This window comes from Alligator mississippiensis, chromosome 1 (genome assembly GCF_030867095.1).
Source record: "Alligator mississippiensis isolate rAllMis1 chromosome 1, rAllMis1, whole genome shotgun sequence".
Taxonomy (NCBI): domain Eukaryota; kingdom Metazoa; phylum Chordata; order Crocodylia; family Alligatoridae; genus Alligator; species Alligator mississippiensis.
The window spans coordinates 470,668,070-470,687,947 of record NC_081824.1 but is presented as its reverse complement, the minus strand read 5'-3'; the positions used below and the strand labels follow the sequence as shown (position 1 = coordinate 470,687,947).

The 19,878-nt window shown below is 48.2% G+C and overlaps 1 protein-coding gene across 1 annotated transcript in view; it reads right to left on the bottom strand.

Annotated features, from left to right (window-relative positions):
• MYO7A (myosin VIIA) overlaps nt 1-5,860 on the bottom strand; it is a 165,030-nt gene extending 159,170 nt beyond the window's left edge. The window contains exon 1 of the mRNA XM_059722674.1: nt 5,701-5,860. The gene's annotated coding sequence lies outside the window, so the exon portion shown is untranslated. The remainder of the gene's footprint in view (nt 1-5,700) is intronic.
• Between the last annotated feature and the right edge of the window lie 14,018 nt (nt 5,861-19,878).

Here is a 19,878-nt window from a genome sequence, read left to right as displayed (position 1 = left end):
AAGCAGCGGTGGAGAGCAGCTCCCGCAGGTCCCTCCCAGTAAGTCTATGGGGGTGGGGAGCACACATAATGTGGCAAAGGGAGGCAGGGAGGTCAAGTCAATGTGGCAGGGGGAGCAAGTGCCCCTTGAGATTTCTGTGCCCACAGTGGAGCACGGGGCTACAGCCAGGTTGGACCAGCTCCAGGCAGGAGCTATCTTTGCAGTACAGAGGGCAGGACCTGACACAGGAGGGAGCACCATGCTGCCATGGCCTCCAAGGTGAGGTGTGGTGGCGGCATGGAGATGTGCCCCCCAGTGCTGCCAGGTTGGCATAGGGCACCTCAGCTTGGCGGCCATGGCAGCATGCTGCTCCCTCCCATGCTGGGTCCCGCCCATTGGGCCATGGAGGTAGCTCCTGCCCAGAGCTGGTCCAGCCTGGCTGCAGCTCTGCACCCCACTGTGGGTGCAAAATTTTTTTTGGGGGGGGCATGTTCCCCCTTCACTCCCCCACTACATTTCCTGTACCCCTTCTGCCCCCCACATTGCCTGTGCCCACACCTCCTCTTCCCCTTTCTCCAACACACCCACTCCCTTCTTCACATACTGGGGGCTGGGGGGCAGTGGGTCAGGAGTGAGGGGTACTAGCAAGGCCAGGGGCTGTGGATCAGGAGTGAGGGGCACTGGCAGGGTAGGGGAGGAGGGGGCTGTGGCTTGGGAGTGAGGGGCAATGGCATGGGCAGGGGCAGGGCACTGGCATATTAGGGCTGCTCAGCACCACAAGGCAACAGAGGGAGGCAGGGGACAGCTGCAGCTGAACCCACATCCTGGTGAACAAAGGGGGCAGGGGGAGCTCTGATTTTCTATGATAAAAACAAAAAACAAAATCAAATGCCAAAATATATAGATATTTTAAATTTATTTTATTGAGGCACTTGTGGGCTTCCAGCTTGCTTTCAAATTGTAAATGTATCAATAAAACATTGTGTTGAACTGGTACCTATAAATATAAATTATATATAATATGGTGGCATCTCATTTTAATCACAGAAGAAAACCACCAATTTCGTGGGGGGTTGATCAGAGAATTTGGGATTTTTATACACAGAAAACCAAGGTCCCTGCCAATGACAAAGGCTTTGGAGAGAAGTGTGGGGCCAAATCACACATCTTCAATACTCCTGACTAGGCACCTAGTTTGCTGCCCAAATACCTTTAAAAATGCCCCATACTGGACACCACCTACTGCATAATGGCAAGACTGAAGCTGTATGGCCTGCTCTGAGCCATGCAAGGGAGATAGACAAGGGAGCAGACTGCGCCGGCTGGTTTACTTCTTCCCATCCTAGCAGGGCTCTCCGATCTCTTCTTGGCTATTCCTTCTCGCACTTTAAGTTCCTTAGCTGTGAAGAGGTTTCACCCGCTCTGGTCTATCTGCCATTCATAGATGTCCGGAAGCAGCACAGTGCTCTGAAGAGAGCATGGGAAGAAAGGAAAGCTGGGCTGCCTGCACCTCAGGACTCCAGTCTACCATCAAAAGGGGCAGGAGGGTTCATCGACTGACCTTTCATGGCTCTGTCAAATGGAAAGTCTACAAAAAATACACTCCCCTCCTTCCCTGAGAGGCTTTATCTATTAAAGTACAAGTCAGATCTCAATTATATAGGCTCCATATAAGTCCACCACCACTGAGCTAGAGCTGCATGGCAAGACCCCCCTCCGGCCCAGTCCCCTCTGCTCTCCCAGTCTTGGCCCATCAGCACCGTGAACGATTGCCTCTTTCTTCTTTCCCACAGGATGCAGCAACTGCATGGACCCCACTCTTTCAACCGCATGGACCCTGCTGTTTCTTAAGCTGATCCACAAGTCCCGTATCAAATCTAGGTTTTAGTCTGAGGCGCTGTCTACAGAGACTCCCCCCAAACTGAGCCAAGAGTCCCTTTGGCTGCCTCCTTCCCCTGCCCTGAACAGCCTGGAACAGATGTGAGCACCCCTCCAGCACTTCTCCTGAGACAAAGACCCTGACTGCAGTCCTAGACTAACACTTAGGGACATCCTTGAGCCACCCTAATGGCCAGCCACCAATATACCCAGCAGAACAAGGAGGCAGGGCTCACTCTATCAGTGCTAGACACAGGCTCATGCAGGAATTCACATCAACATGCCCATAGATGTGCCATTATTTCCTTTGGGCTGGATCCAATAAAGGACATACACACCTATCAGATCTAGCCCCTCTGGGAACTCAGGTAGAAAGACAATTTTAATGTCAAGAATTTAGATGTCTCCAGGTTTTGGACTTATACCTGAGCCCTGCTGTGGGTTCCTATGTCCTTTATTAGATGTAGCCTATTGGGCCCAGCTCCCTTGTCCATGAATGGGTATAGCCACGCTCCTCTTCCCCATCTTTGTCCATTTTCACTGTGAAAATGGCGATTTTAGCTGTGTGCAAGAATACATGTCACAAAAGTCTCACGATAAAAAATAATCCTGGTGGAACAATTGGCCACGCTAACAATAAAAACATGTCGGAGGTGGTCTAATTTGCCACAATACATCGAAACCTACCATGATAAAGAGATGACAACGTGTATTTTCACACGTGACGAAGCTAGTAAGATGGCAATATTTGGTGCTGTTTCGTAATGTGCATTTAAACAATACGCAGCTTATACAAGCGCCCCGTAGGGTTCAAGATAGGGCCTGCGTCTTAGTAGGGGTGTACCGCCCCGTGCATAATGAAGTCCTGAAACTTAGCTGGGGCATCTAGTTGCCAATGTAAGCAGTAATAATAGCCTGTAATCTCTGCACAGTAGAGACCATCCCTTCTGTGCTAGCTGAAAGGGAACCCCAGTCCTCACAGACGTCCAGGCCTGTCTTTCTCAGAGAAAGCAGTGTCCCATGAGCACAGAACATCTCCATGACAGCTTGCCCACCACACACCAATTGCATGGCACTGTCTTCAGCTGTTCCCAAAGCAAATAATAAATGATTGCACCCAAAACTTTGCTTCACAAGAAAAGGGAGTCAGTGGAGCAGGTTTCGTAGAGGGGAAGTAACACAGCAATTGCAACCTGGCAGTGCTTTGTCAACCCAAGATCATAACTAGTGCCCAAACCAAATGCCACTGAGGTCCCAGTCCTGCACCTGGGCTAGTAGCACACCAGCTTTGTACCATGCAGAGATAGTCTTTTAAAAAAATGCCAGAATGTGTTTCTCCCAATTTTACCCCTTCTTCTATCAGGCCTGAAAGCTGTTCTCTGCAGATCAAGAAAAGGCTCTGAAAGCTTGCAAGCTGACAATGGCTTCATTAATCGCAGCATAATCCTTCCCATGGCAACCCAAGGATTGTGAAGTCACAAGTTAGCAAGCATGAGACTGACACACAGCACTCGGAAGAGCTGGCCCGTGCAAACCAGGAAGCAACAGATTCATCGCAAGGGATGAAAACCAGGGAGGGGGAAATGCAAAACTGTACATGAAAAAGTCAGCTATCACTGAAAGACCCAGACTGTCTGAAAAGCATCGGTGAGGACGCAAATTTGCAAAGAATATCCATTTAGGTAAAGCTATTTATAAGTCAGTGGAGCTCAGACACCGCCAGGCAGCAGCTAATGACATCCTAAACCTTAAACCACTATTCAATCGATTCAGCACCTCTAACGGGCCCAGCTACTGGAGTCTATAAGCAGCGCTCCATTATGGGTGTTATCTTCACTACACCTTTCTTAGGATAGGGATATCTTATCCCCATTTCAAGGAAGGGAGGTTAAGGGAAGTGCCCAGGGTCTCACAAAGTGTCTGTAGCACAGCTGAGACTTGAACCCAGATACCTAACCATAGCTTTGGCCATACAAGACCATCCTACTTTTTCAGAGGCTGCTTCCTGTGACCCACAAGCACTCCAGCTACCACAGGGAGCCACCGGGCCCTCAGCTCAAGCTAATAGGGGCTGACAGATAGCCACACACAGTAATGGGGCCCTGAGGAGAATATAGCCAATGTTTCAGTGAACAGTTTCAGGATGGGCCAAATGTTTTACCCTTAAGTGAACAGGGAGGGATTAGGCCCTCTTTCTCCCTGGGCTGCAAGCACCTATGGAGTCACTTGCACACGAGCATGGCAGCCTGGGGGTGCAGGAGCATCCAGTTCCCTTTGCGGAGGGTTTTAGAGACCCACCGGGCCATCCCAGTTTGAAGAGACATAGGACTCCTCCTCCCATCCTCCCTAGCTGGCACTCGAACCATACTACCTCCACAGCCTGTAAGGACTGGAAAGATCTCCAGGGCCAAGATGCCAAAGGATGTTACCCCTTGAGATCTAGTACAGAAGTTCAACTCACTGGTATAACCTAAATCAATTAGATTTGAGGGCACATCGAACCAGGTCTATTTTAGACCAGGTTCTGCATTTTTAGACTGGTCTATGTGCACCGACCTTTTGTATGATTACAGGTTTAGACCTAGTTCCCTTAGACCAGTTTAATTGCAATGTCTGTACTTGGCCTAAGAGACCCTGCATAACCAGAACTGTCCAGCGCTGAAACCATATGGGGGTGATATTCCCGGTGTTCGGTGGAAATGTTCCCGTGGGGGAGGTTATGCTAGAGTTGCTCCCGGCAGAGGCAAGATGGTGCTGGATCGACTCTCGGGCCCGAGCCAGTCTCCAAGCATCGATGTTCTTGCTTTCACCATGAAGGGAGCGCAAGTTCTTGGGAGTTCAATCCGAGCAGGTGCCTCTGAAATGGCGATGTTTTAAAGTGTATTCACCATTTGGGACCTTTACTCTACTCCAGGCTTAACTGCAGCGCTGGTAAAAGCTTTGGGGTTCGGTCTGCAGGGGCTTGTGTCAGGTCTCCCTTCCCCCCCAGACGCACAGACACCGGCAGTGGCCATGGCCCGGGAACACAGAACGAGAAGCAACATTCATTCTTCTCCGCAAACAAATTCAGCCTCCTTGTTGTTATTAAGTGACCCAAGCAAAATTAAGCAGATGCATGGGCATGACTTCCCTCTCTAATCCTGGCTGCAGAAGCAAACTCAGACAATGAAGCCTGCACAAACATGGCTTTGAATATCTCCGGGATGGTCTGTTTTGCAAGCGGGGTGGATATAAATGATGGCATCAGACCCAGCTTTTCTATCAGCATATTTTTAAGACTAATAGTACTATGCTGTTTCCGGTTGTTCGGCTGGACTACAATTATTACCACTTGAACTCTTTTCTGCCTTCAGTCAAGTGCTGGAGACCCCTGAAGAGATTATGGACATGATACGTCTAAAAGGGGAAGGGAGGATTCACTGCTGCAATCCTGGTGTCATTTAAATCAGCAAACTCATCTAATAATAATAGCCCCGATCTGTCAACGGCAGAGTGCGCCGAAGCCACCTGCTCTATTGTTTATCGCCTTAAAGGCACCTATCTTTATAAAACAATGCCTTCATCCCCTGCCCTGAGGTTGCACTGCTTTTGGAAAAGATCTGTTCAAGGGTGACGGGGACAGCAAAGCCACCCCGAGCAGTGCCCCAGGGGCAAACAGTAACTGCACGACAGTAACAGCGGCATGATTCAGGTCTGAGGAGCGAAAAGGAAGCAGCCCCCCATAAGCATTTCCAGCTCCGAGGACCTGCCGCTCTAAGAGGCTTTCCAGCAAATCCTTAGCAGTCAAGCAATCCAGACACCCCGCGCTGTGCAGCTCCAGGCTCGCTCTGGGGACCGACTTACCTTCGCAGGACGTGCAACCACCACCTTCTCTACCGAGAGCTGCAATTAGTCCAGCTTTCAGTCTGCCCAGAGAAAACGTGCCGGGTAAATGAACAGCCCTCGCCTGGAAGGAGTTAAAGTGCCGCCTCTCCTCCTTGCCTGCCGCTGCTTTGCTCACTGTACCTGATACAGTGCAATCGCCTGCCCATTCATACCCCTGATCCTTCTTACCAAGGGGAGGAGCTCAGGAGAGATTACAGAGCTGATGCTTGGGACTGTGCAGACACAAGGGGCTGGGGAAGGGAGTCCCTGTGTTTTAAAGGGCAAGGGGAACACTAGGTGAGTGTCAGCATATATATATATATATATATATATATATATATATATATATATACACACACACACACACACATATATATATACACATACATACATACATACATATATATATATACACACACACACATATATATACACACAAAGTATATATATATGTATATGTGTTTATATGTGTATGTGTGTGTGCATATATGTATATATGTGTGTATATGTGTGTGTATACACACACACACACACATATACACACACATATATATACACACATACAGTTTCAAAGCTCGACTCTGCTTTCCTGGACTTGGTGGCAACTCCGTGCTTTTGTTATTAGGGGGTGTCATACTGTAGTAGGACCGAGGATCTTGGTCAAGGTCAGCGGCCTGATAAAAACAGGTCACAAAGGGCCTCGAAAAAGGAAACAAGTGTCATGAAGAAAGCAGGGCTACCCCCAGCTCAGTAGAAGTGCAGCGCTTCATGCCCACAGCTGCATCCCTAAGGTAAAATATATGCTTTAATCAAACCAGATGCACCATACCCAGCACCATACCTAGATTCCCGGTGGCCCCAGGGAAATGTTTAGTATCCAGCTTCCCTTTGCCGGAGATAATGATAATAACAACACAAAAATTATCACTTTTGGGCCCCCTTTCTGTACAGGCCTCGGGCAGCCGCCCAGTTCACCCATGCCCGTGGCTTCCAGCTTGAATTTGCATGGTAAGAAGATCCAGGATGCGAAAGACTTTTGAAGATAGTTAATCATCTTTGCTGGAGCTACAGCACGGCTTTCATTTTAGAACTTGGGTGCCCAAAACTGCTCCTGCAGAGCCTAAATGGCAGTGATATCTCGTGCTGCTCGGCACCCAAAGGTCCCATTAGAATTGGGGGCTGGGGGTGGAAGTCGGGCTACCTACATGTAGGGGCTTCAGTGTGCAGTTGGGAGCCAAACTGCAGGCAATGAAGTTTGAAAGTTTTGGCCTAAGCTTATAAGTAGACATGAAGGAATTCAGCAGTGTCAGGCATGTGAATGCCAGGAAATTTAGAGCTCAGATGCTGTGAACAACCTTAACTCTGACTGTGAAACAGCGTGAACTGTCAGACATCTGTTGATTACTAAGGATCACAGGAAAGTAGGGCAGGAAGGGACCTCCTGAGGTCATCTAGTCTAGCCCCCTGCTCAAGGCAGAATCATCTCTGACTAAACCTAGACTGAGAGCTTGTTGAAAAGGGTTTTGAATGAAAAGGCCTTTTACTGAAGTTAAAAAAAAAACAACAGCAAAAAACCCCCAAAACGAACCACCCCCACCACCCGCAAAAAAAAAAAAAAAGGAGACTCTTTTTTCCTGGGGGAAAAAATCCCAAACGGTTAATTTTGTTAGGTTGTTTTTGTTTTTAAATAGGAAGGGGGAATGTCTGAATTCTCTTTTTTACTTTGGTTTTTGTAAAGATTGAGTACATCAACCCATTGAGAGGACATTTCCAATTAAAGTTGAATTTTGTTTTTAAACAAACAGACAAACCAAAAAAACACAACAAAACAACCCCCCCCAAACCCAGGCCTAGTTCAAATATTTGTAAATGAAACTACTTTGACATTTTGGAATTGTTTGGCTGGAGATGAAGAAAAGGGAAGAATTGGATGCCACTTTAATAGCAACTAGAGGAAATTCTTTGGCTTTTGTTGCGTTGCAAGTCAGACTCGAAGGTCTAAAAGAGCTTTAGTCTATAAAGAACTACGTTGCCAGTGATTTTGGGTGCCCAAATTAAGATGTTGTAAAGGGACTTGATTTTTAGACAGAGACACCAACATTAGTGTCCTCTTGTAAGCAAACACCATGAGCGCTGCAACAGTGAGCATCCCACATCAACTTTACTGGGCTGGCCACATTGGATGTCTAACTCCAAAATCCTAAAGCAAGTTTTATTCTCCCAGCTCGGTCAAGGCAGAGTCAAGAGAAGGGCAGTCAAGTCAAGGCAAGTCAAGAGAAGTCAAGTCAAGAGAAGGGCAGAGAAGGTGCCTCAAGGATGCTCTCATGGCCAGCTTGAAGAAAATACGACAGCGATATCAACTCTTGGGACACTATCACTCAGGAGCACCCCAAATGGAGGAAGATCCTGCTGCAATGATCTCAATACTTTGAAGCCTCATGATGACAACAGGAGACAGAAAAGTGGGAGTAGCAGAAACAGTGCATCATGGAGCAAATCAAGAACCTAGAGCCACCCATCCTGCATGGAAACATGTACCCAAGCTGCAACAGAGCTTGTCGATCCTGGAAAGGCATTGTCAGCCGACTCTGGACTCACAGATAAGACAATCATGGACGACAGTGATCCTCAACTTTGAAGGATTGCCAATGATGATGATGAAGCACTTGCCGCCTGGAAATCAAGCCTCCACTGTGGCGTTTCATTGAGCACCCAACAATGGAGGCCCACCCCAAGCCATAGAGGCTCCTTGGCCAACAAGTATAACAGCTGCAAGGCAGGAGATGAGGGGAAATAGTGGCTGCATGAAAGAAAGTCGGCTTCTGTGTATTAAATACAACTACCGCAGGGCATGCGATTCCCTAGCTGCCTGGTTCAGACTGAGGAATACAGTGTTAACACAAGCCTCAGGTTGAAGAGAGCAGTCCTTGAATGAATTGTCGACTGCACCAGAGATTGTTTGGACCCTGGCAGAGAAGGGGTTACACACGCTAGGAAATTAATGACAAAGAGGGGACATGAGCCGTGTCTTCCACAGGGACCATAAATCACTAAGCAGAGATTCCTCTTCATCTCCCATGCCCCCGACATGACTGAAACGCATTGCCTGAATGCATGTGGCCATGACTCCCTTACGCTGGTGGGGGCCAGCCACCATAAACGACCAGCTCCCACCTGACAGGGTCCTCCATGCTCCCTGTACATGGCCGTGGTCCGATACAGATGCAGTTATGATAGTTTTTCACAGGGGCAAATGGGGATCAACGAGAGCCACTTCCACATAGTGATCCCTGGTAACATCTCTGATGTTTAAGAGCTCCCAAATAAAAAAAAAAACACCAAAAAAAAGCAAGGTCAAATGAGGGTCTCTGCCAAGAGGTGGTGATATGCTCTTGGCAATGCAGAAAATACAATTCAGATCTGTGTTTGGTGGCAAAAGCTCAAAACTTTGTTGTTCTTGGACAATGCAGCAGTTGGTCAAACTAACAGTCAGTCCAACTTAGCAAAGTTTGTCCTTGGTGGGTAAAGATGCCGTATATCATTCACGCTCCCCCAAATCTTCTATAAGGTCAGGTCTCACAACCCCAGTGTTCATATTTGCCTGCCCCCCACCCCATCTCATACAAATTCTTCTTCTCTCTCTCTCCATCAAGATGCTCATCTCTACTCATTTTTTTTGTGCAAACTCTACACACCTACATTTTGTTTTTTATCTCTGTCTCGTGAGCGAGTTCTTACTTTTTATGCTAGTCCTCAAGTTTTTCAGCTGCTGTTTTCCTATTCCCTTCTTTGAATCAGAATCTTTGTACTCATTAGTGTGTTTTGATTTTATTTGATTTTTAAATTGGGTCACCCAGCAATCATGAGACCCATTTGCCCCATACTGCATTTCAGCACTGTAGTTATAGCTTAGCATAACTATGCCCTAGCACAACCAGCACTTCTACTGGCAGGAAGGATGTGATCTGACACTGCCTTTCCTATCACCTCCTCCACTGTGGTGGGGAACACCTTAAAATGTTGGTGGAGAAGACAGTGGATGAGTCTACACAAGATGCATTGGCCTAATATACTGGGAAGTAGTGTCTCACAGCAAAAACCATGCTAATAGCATTAGCCTAATAACACTGTGCAGTAGGCTAAGTGTCACTAAATAACTGCGCCAGTGCTACTGTGCAGTAACTCTAGGTACTGTACATTTAGTTAGCACTTTATTAAGGAAGTACTAAACTAAATGCACAGTACCTAAGGCGCATTAATGAACATGTAGACATGCCCAGTGAGTACAGTAATGCTCACCTGACAACCAACAGTGGCTAAGGGACAAACACAAGGGGAACTTTTACACATGTTCTGGGGGTAGGAAGGGCAACACTTTAATTACACTGGCTCTGAGAGCTGCGGTCATTAAAACACTGCAGAGTCTCATGTATCAGAGTCCCCCCGCCGCGCTTAAAAATGGTGACAGGGGCACTTGACCTAAAGCTCGCCAAATGAATGGTTGCAAAATGCTGCAACCATTTCTAAGTGGGGGGGATGCTGATACACGAGATGCAGAAGGCTGCTGGAGCACGGTGATTGCCATGCTCCAGCAGACTCGATTAATCAAGCAATTACAGCCTGTCGGAGCAGCTTCTGCACTTGTGTACAGGCACCCAAGGATGTACTGGAAACATGCATGGTGCAGGTGAATTGATGAAGAGCCTAAGGGACCGCGAAGGGATTTTATCTTTGTCTCTTCTTATGGGGGCTGTCCTGTGACAGTGTCAACAGTCTCCTTCCTCTAGTACTGGCCAAGGAGCAATACTAGATGAAAGACAACAATAGTACCCCTAAAACCACCCTCCCTCACTTCCTCTCCTTCACTGGGGGCCTTTTGTCTGGAACAGCCCCTCTTGTGCTTCTTAGAGAAGACTAAAGGAATAGTACCCTTCTCAAGAGGCAAATTCAGCCACTGCCATTAAAAAAAAAAGATGTTAAAGGCAGAAAAGGTCATTTATGATCATCTGGGTTGATCGCACCTCATCCAGTTACACTCAGACAGCTTCTGCTGACCCATTGGCCTGATCACAAGGGCAGAATTAGGCCCAAAATGTTAAGCACCTCATTGCCATCCTACAGCAAGCCTTGATAGGAGCCCAAAAGCAATGCCCAGTCTCAACTAGGCAGTACCAACCAAGCAGTTGGCACTACAGGGCAAGCCAGCAGCTGTCTAGGACATGGTGTCGGACCCGGTCCTCCACATTCAGAGCCTGGGTTCAGCGAGTGTCTGAATCAGACCAGTTCAAGGCTCCTCAGCTAGTACTCAGCCCAGACTCCCTCACTCTTGGGTCTTTGGGTAAATAGCAGGTCCTGCTGGGCTCAAGACATGTTGTGAGGGAAGGAAGGAGCCAAGTGAGTTTATTGCCTTTCAATTAATGCTGATATCTCCTCCCAGGTGGGTTCTCTCCATCCTGATATATTTTGTCCCCTTCTGGCAGGTCCTGACTGCTGCTTCCTCATGCTTGGGGCCAGCAGAAGGAGGCAGGATGCCTGGCTAGGACCAGGGATGAACTATACTGGCCGTGAGGAAGCTATTGGGGTTACGGGAATGGCAGAAATCAAGCCAGCCTTGCAAATGAGATCCAGCACCCCCACCTTGTGGACATGGGAGAAAATTTCATTCTCCCTGGTCTCAGGCAGAGCACAGTGAGATTTGGGCACGCACCGGGCAAACACCCATTTGCTTCTCGTTAAATATGGCAATCCTCCAACAGTTCCTCCAGCTCGCATGCAAGGGCTCCGGTGTCTCTTGTCCCAACGATGTGCCCCTCTCCCTTCTCACAAGTGAAGCTCACTTCAGCACAAGGTCGATGCAACACTTCAGTCCCCATCAAGCTTTTGTTTGAGGGTTGAAAAGGATGTAGGTTGGGCCTAGCCTTCGTCATGACTGCACAGCAAGATGGATTTGCTGCAAGTGGTCAGAGAGGAACAAAGTCAGCAGAGGGTAGAGAAAGGGGAGGGAGCGGATGAGGAGGAAACAAAGGGCAGAGGATGTGACAGGAAGTCAAGGACAGACAAAGTACAAGAAGTGACTCCCTACATCATGAAGTCCAGTTTCCAGGCACTACATCATATCACCCCTTCATCAGCTGACCAACCTCTATCCTAAACTAGTTGGGAGTTTTGCCCCAACTACCAGTGGGAGGCTGTTTTACAACCTTTCAGCTCTGAGATTCAGCAACTTTCATCCAATTTCCAGCTCAAATTCATTCGTGGCCAGTTTACACTCACCTGGGCTTATGACAACGCTGACCCTTTGCTTACATAGTTCTCTCTCTCTCTCCATGGTGTTTATCCTAGACATATTTAATGAGCGTAATTGTCACCTCTTTGCCTGCCTTATTCAGCTGAGCAGGCCATACTATTTTCTCTGCTCTGGTAAAACAGGACCATCTGTTCCCCTGATCATCAGCCTTGCAACCCTTCTCTGTACCTCTTCCTATTTGAATGGGCTTCTCATACGGAGACACTCAAATTGTGCCCAGCATTTCAAATAAGAGTATATCAGCATCTTTACAATGATGTTGATACTAGACATCCCTCATCTGGTACATCCTAGCCTAGAGTCACATTTGCCTTTGTCATAGCCACACCACGTTGGTGGTTCATAGTCACCCTATGGTCAACTAACACACTGCTGTTTTCTCCTCTTCTGTCATTTCCAACCAACAAACAGCTTACAGTAGAAATCCTTGGTCATGGTCCCAAACCGCATGATCTTGCACTTCATACTATTAGATTTCATCTTATTTCTATTACTCCAGTCCTCAAAATCATCCATTTCTTCTGCTACGATATCCTCTGCATTCACAAGTGCCTCCCAACTGTGTGTTGTCAGCCATTTTCATTAGCCCACTCTTACATTTTATGTTTAGGCCGTTAGTGAAAATACACAATAACAATTAATTAAATAAAGGAAAAGGATAAGCCTTTTCTTACTACTTGGCTTCATGATCTGATGGACAGCCTACTTTCACCTTTCAGGTGTTGTGTCAAGTTTCCTATCAATTTGTTAAATACTTTGGAATCCTTTGGGATTAAAAAAAGGTACTGCATCAATATAAAGGGCTGTTGCTACTAGATCATATTAACCATATTATCCAGAGACGCTGAAGCCTTACGTATCAAATCAGAAGTGAAGTGATAAGCAGTAACAGCTACTATTATATATTGAACTCCAGCCTCCCAGGTCACAAGAATCATGGAAAATTAGGGTTGAAAGGGACCTCAGGAGGTCACATCTAGTCCAACCCTTGCTCAAAGAAGGACCACCCCCAACTAGATGATCCCAGCCAAAGCTTTTTCTGGCTGGGTCTTAAAAACCTCCAAGGATGGAGGGTCCATCACTTCCCTGGGTAGCCTGTTGCAATGCTTTACTACCCTCCTAGTGAGAAAGATTTTCCCCAGTATCTAACCTAAACTTCCCTTGCTGCAGCTTGAGCCCATTGCTCCTTGTTCTGTCATCTGCCACCACTGAGGACAGTCCAGCTCCATCCTCTTTGCAACCGCCCATCGTGTAGTTCAAGGATCAGCAGGATACAGATCTGTCCCCACTCTCCTTGTGATGAGTCCCACTCCAGGGCTGAGTACATACAATAAAAAATCCTGAGGCTGAATCAATTCAATCTCCAAAGTTTTGTCTAAACTGCATAGATTGAACAGATAAGCAAGTGAACAGACATTCACTTTTGATTGCAGAAATTCAGCCACATGCCTGCAGTGGCCCAGGCCAGAAGCCGGGGCAGGGGGTGGGGGGCAGTAGAGCATGCCTTCCCGGTCTGCTGGAGCCGATGGCTTGAATCTGGAGGGGATCTGGGACAGAAGTTCAATAAACCGATTTAACCTAAATTAGTTAAGTCTGATACTAGATCCATCCAGGTTTATCTTACACTGTTACCATTTTGAAAGTGGTTTATGTGCACTGAACTTCTGTTGCATTATAGATTTGAACTGGTTTGCAATCACTTATACTGGTTTATGTGTCATTTCTGTCCCTAGCCCAGCTGGAACAGCCCGGGCCCTCCTAGCACATTTTCTCACAGATTACCAGCACGACCAGTAGCTTTAATTCAATTCCCAAACCACCCAGGCAGTCGCTTGCTACTGCCAATACAAACCGCCTGCATCTACCAAGCTGGTAAATCTCTGCCTGCCATTGCACATTGATCACCACACAAGAGAGACAATGGCTCAGGTACCAGTTGAAGGTCACTATCACAGACCTTATGAAACAAAAAGGGCAAAGGGGATCCTTTGGGGGACCTGCATTTCCAAGAGAGGCCAGATCTCCACCCAAGAGCTTGGTACTGAGGCCATCCAGCAGGACCGATGGTGGGGGTGCAGGTGCAGGCACTTCCTATTGCACCCCCTGGGAGGACAGAGCCTTTGCTCACAGGTTAGGCTCAGCCAGGATGTTTGCAAGGACTAAGCCCTGCTGCATCCCCCTTGCTCTTTGCAGGGCTCCTTCTCCGGGGCGGTCCCTTCCCCTGAGCCTGGGGCAGAGCAGCTTGGGGGTGCGATTGGCTTGCTCTAAAGTGGGACGTGGGGCTGGGGAGCCCCAGGCAGAGGGCCCTCTGGAAATGTCTCAGTCTCAGTAAGGACCCTGCAAATTGACTAAACTCCACTGACTGCAGTGTGCATTTACTGCAGTTACAAGCCCAAATGTGGGTTTAAACTCTGTAGGCTTTCCTGAACTGGTTTGGGGGAGGAGAAGCTGCCAGGGGCTGCTGAAGAGTGAAGTCTCCTCCAAGGGAGAAGCAGTGCAGATAGCAAAAAGGGAAGCTCAGGTAGAGGAGAGAGGGAGGGAGAATTGTCCCAGTGTCTGGGAACTCCTCTTTCCTCCTTTTCTTCCCCTTTTTCTTTCTTGAGGTGTTTCACATTGCATTTGGTGGTTTTTTTCCTGTTTTCTGCATTAAATGGGTTTTTTTTGGTTACACTGTTTGCTGGGGGGTTGTTTGTGTGGGACGCTCTAGTAATTAAGTCAGTGTTCCCAGGTTTCTGGGGAGGGGGCTGGAGTCACAAGTATAAATTGATGAGGGACCCCAAAATGTGAACCCAGCCCTGGTGCTGCCGCCCAGCAGAAGGATTACAGAACTAAGGCAACTTTCTCGGGCTCCTTCAGTTTGGCCGATGGGAACAAGCATCTGCTGATGACATGGTGGTTTATCCTGCTTTGTTTTTCTGGCTTTACAAGCTACCCAATTATTTCCAAGAAACCAAAGGGATCCTAAATTGGCCTGCGAAGCAAGCCTCTCCCCTGGTTTGGATGGGAGTTTTCCAATCGACTGGGATAACCCTGGTTCCTGGTGGATGGGTGAAGGCACCAGCATTTCCTCACATGGCATATACACGGAGCAGCCGCTGCTCGTGCAATGTGCAGTGAAAAAGGTGGCAGTTGTTTCTCAGCCACGGCACTGAACGGCAGTCTCCCGGCCAGACTGAACAGCACCGTGAGCCCAGGATTAAACGCCGCAAGTGCACGATGGGGTTTTTAATGAGGGGTGTCTGTGAGAGGGCAAGAGCACCACAAGCAGGGAGACCTGAGTAGAAAGGTCCAAGGTCCAATGTGATCTGCTGGCTTTTTTGGTGATGCAGCTCATACATCAGCCATGGTTGCAGCAGACAAAGAGCTGTATCTACATTTGATCCTCCTTGTAAGCTCTTGGGAAAGGCACAGCCTGATCTCAGAGTTGGTCTCTAACACCTTTTCACCTTTACATTAATGGGATTGAAGGTGTCCCTTTGTAAAGAAGGCCATCACCTCCCACTGGTCTCAGGAAGATGTGACTCAAGGTGCCCTTACAGGAGATGGCAGTTCTTGAGCTCCAAGATTAGGAGACCAAAACCAGTGAGGGGGTCAATGATATCGGGATAGGGAGCAAGGAGGGAACAGGAGCAGACGGGGGTGGACTGGAAAGGTGGCATGTTAGAAGAGACGGAGAAGTGGCTGGGGTCAGCTGGGGAAGACGGAGGGGACAAGTTTGAGGGTGAACAAGGCCTGGGGGATACAGGACAAGGGGAAGTGTAGAACCACTGGCATGGCTGGTTGAGTGCTCGTGGAGCTCGGGTCAGGTCCCAGAGGACTGGGAAAGGGTTAATGTGACCCTATTTTCGCGAAGGGGAGAAAGGAGGATCCGAGTAATTATAGCCAGTCAGTCTCACCTCCATGCTTGGAAAGGTCTTAGAAAAGATTATGAAGGATCATATTTGTGGGAGTGCAGGAGGAAAAATAATGCAGCAGGACAACCAGCATGGATTTGTGGCAGATAGATCATGCCTGACCAGTCTGGTTTTGCTTCATGACAGGGTCACAAAACGCTTAGACACCAAAGTAGAGATGGATGTCATTTTCTTGGACTTCAGCAAGGCCTTTGATACGGTATCTCATCCCATTCTCATAAATAAATTAAGAAGCTGTGACAGATGTTTACATGGTCTGGTGGGTGGCAGATTGGCGTAGCGGTCTCACCCAGAGAGTGGTAGTAGATGTGTCGGTATCGACCTGGAAGGACGTGGGTAGTGGGGTCCCGCAGGGCTCAGTCCTTGGACCTGTACTCTTCAATGTCTTCATCAGTGACTTGGATGTGGGAGTGAGGCGTACTCTGTCCAAGTTTGTGGACGATACTAAATTGTGGGGTGAAGCACACACTCCAGAGGGTAGTGAACGATTGCAGGCAGACCTGGACAGGTTGGAAAACTGGGCAGTACACAATAAGATATTGTGCACAAGGACAAGTGCAGAGTGCTGCACCTAGGGTGCAAAAATATCCAGCACACTGACTGGCTGGGAAGTGACCCTCTCAGCAGCACCGAAGTGCAAAGGGATCTCAGAGTCATAGTGGACTCCAAGATGAACGCGTCGTCAGTGTGATGAAATCATCAGCAAAGCTAACTGCACTTTATCGTGCATCAGCAGATGCACGACGAATAGATCTAAGGAGGTGATACTTCCCCTCTATGCGGCATTAGTTAGACCACAGTTGGAGTACTGCATCCAGTTTTGGGCACTGCACTTCATGAAGGATGTTGATAGACTCGAGAGGGTCCAGAGGAGAGCCACTTGTATGGTTAGGGGCTTACAGGATGAGCCCTATGAGGACAGACTGAGGGACCTGGACCTCTTCAGCCTCCGCAAGAGAAGGCTGAGAGCAGATCTTGTGGCCACCTTCAAATTCATTAGGGGGGGCGCAGCAAGGGATCGGAGATGCTCTGTTCATCGGGCGCCTCTTGGGGTAACAAGGAACAATGGTCACAGACTGACAGAGAGCAGATTTAGGCTAGATATCAGAAAAAACTTCTTCACGGTAAGAGTGGCCAACATTTGGAATGGGTTTCCAAGGGAGGTGGTGCTTTCCCCTGCCTTGGGGGTCTTTAAGAGATGGCTGGATAGACACCTGGCTGGGGTCATCTGACCCAGCACTCTTTCCTGCCCAGGCAGGGGGTCAGACTCGATGATCTGTTGAGGTCCCTCCCAACCCTAACATCTATGAATCTATGAAGCGTGTAAGGAACACGGGGCCTGAGAAGAACAATAAAGTTGCTTAAAGGGCTGAGGCTGGATCCTGTTTCAGCTATTAGGCATGTAAGCATAATCCTACTCCACCTCATTCAAATCCCAAAAAGCACCCCCTTCTTTTTCTCCTTGCAGCTCTTTGCCTGAAAGCTAAGATGAAGGTGCACCAAAGGGTGTCAGGCAGGGTGGCGTAGGATTGCACTTAATATATCACTCGGCTGACTAACAGGTGGATTAGGGTCTGCCCCCACAGTACCTCTCATTTAGCCTGCAAGAAATGCAAAGATCTAGAACTCTTGGTTCAGAGATGATACTTTTTATTAGACCATCCTTTTATTTTGCTTACACCCCTACCTACCCATGTTCATCTACTGGAGCACAGACTATCAAATGAAACGCAGACATCCCACAGCATCTGCTGCATGTATTACACGTTATGAAACAATCATGCAACAGAAGAAGACTCCTTGCCACTTCATGGTCTAGCACAGGGGTCGGCAGCTTATTCCAGCAGCAGGACAAGAATGACCCTGCTAGGGTGGGAAGCGGGCAGGCATGGGGACCTAGCTGCTCCAGCATGGGGACCTCTCCCTGTCCCTGCTCAGCTGCAGCTTTGCCTGGCAAACGCCCCCCTCCACCAGAGGCCACGCTGCTTAACTGCAGATAGAGCTCCCCCTCTGCCACAGCCCCAGGCAGCCGACCGCAGCAAGGCACAGAGAGAGCCCCCGCCAATGCGTGCCACCGAAGCTAGGCCCATGCGCTAGATCCAAAGGCTCCATGGGCCCAATCTGCCCTGTAGACCATACGTAGCTGAACCCTGGCCTGGTGGATAGATGTTAACCTGTGACTGAAGAGTCAGGATGCAGTCCTAGCTCTGCCACTGACCAGCAATGTGACCTTGGGCAAGTCCCTTTGCCCTTCTGCTGCCCTGCCCACACTTTGCACGCGCGCACACACACACACACACATATATATATTACATTATTATTATTGCATGTTTCCTCCAATGGCAGCTCTTTGGGAAAGGACCTCTTTCTCACTTTGCCAGCCCAGACCTACCACAATAGGGTTTGATTCCAGTTGGCACTGCTAGCTGCTGCTCTAAGACTAGCAGGACGGTCACTTGCCAATCAACAGGAGTGATTCTTCCACTTTAATCAGCACCGGTGAGGCCTCACCTGGAGCACTGTGCCCAGTTTTGGGCCCCATGTGTCAAGAAGGTTGTGAACAGTTTGGAAAGAGTCCAGTGTAGTGCGATTAGGAGCCTGAGCAGCAAGACTTAAGAGGAAATGCTAAAAGAACTAGGGTTATTTAGTTTGAAGGAGAGAGAAAGTGAGAGGGGATTGGATAATAGTCTCCAGATACATGAAGGGCAATTACAGAGAGCATGGAGATGGGCTTTTCTCTATGGCCAAAGAGGACAAGGCTAGGAGCAGTGGGCTCAAGCTGCAGCAGTGGGAGTTTAGGCTAGAGATTAGGAGGAATTTTCTGACTGCGACAGTGGTGAAGTATTGGAAATGGTTACCTAGAGCAACTCGACTCTCCATCCTTGGAAGTTTTCAGGAGCAGGTTGGACAAACACCTGGCTGAGATGATTTATTCAGGGATGATCCTGCCTTGGACAGGAGACTGGAGTAGACGACCTTGTGAGGTCCCTTCCAGCCCTACTTCCCCATGATCCTATTCCTATAAAGAATTGTCTTGCGGTGGGCACTTGCAAGTCGTTGCTTCTCTTCTCAGTGTAAATGGCCCATCGGACCATTTCTTTCTCGTCTTCTGCAGTGTAGGAGGATGTTCTGCTGCATAATTCAAAGTAGGAGACCACACAGCTCTATCTATCTTTTCTGCTTGTTTTAGTACATTGAAATTACTCTATCACACCCCAGACATCCTCTTGGCTGGGCTCCTGAACCTTATGTTCTCTATAGTTTATTAGCTGCCTTCGCATCCACTCTTCAGAATGGCATCATTTATTTTTCCAGTGTTGTGAGAACAAATCTTATGGAAATCAGCATGAGGTTTGGCAGGAACGCAGCGCTCTGATGGATTTAGCCTGCTGTATCCTCCAATTTGGGCTCTTTCAGTGGATCAGAGAACTCGAATGCACCGCTCTTATTTCACAAGGTTAGATCCTTTTCCAGAGTTTCTGGGAATTCAATTGACATCAACATTTCTGGCATTTGAAGCAACAGTATTTGGCACTTTTCTGTTTTCCACTGTTCTTGTTTGCAAGGAACACGCAAAAGTGCTGTTTCGTGGCGTTTGCTTATGCATCAATTCCCTGTGTAAATTGTTCGGTATCTCCTCTGCTTTAAAACTTCATTGCTGGGCCTTAGGTGCCTGTACATGAGCCAGGTGGCTTCTCTGATACGCTGCAATTACAGCGCATGGGAGCAGCCTCAATTAATTGATTAATCGTGGTAATTACCATGCTCCCGCCAGCCTCTGCGTCTCGTGTATCAGCATCCCTGCACTTCACAACGGTGGCAGGGGTGCTTTAACTAAAACTCATTCGACAAACTTTAGATGAAGTGCCCCTGCCACCATTTTGAAGCGCAAGGACACTGATACGTGAGACGTTCTGGTGCTGTAATTAGTGGCTC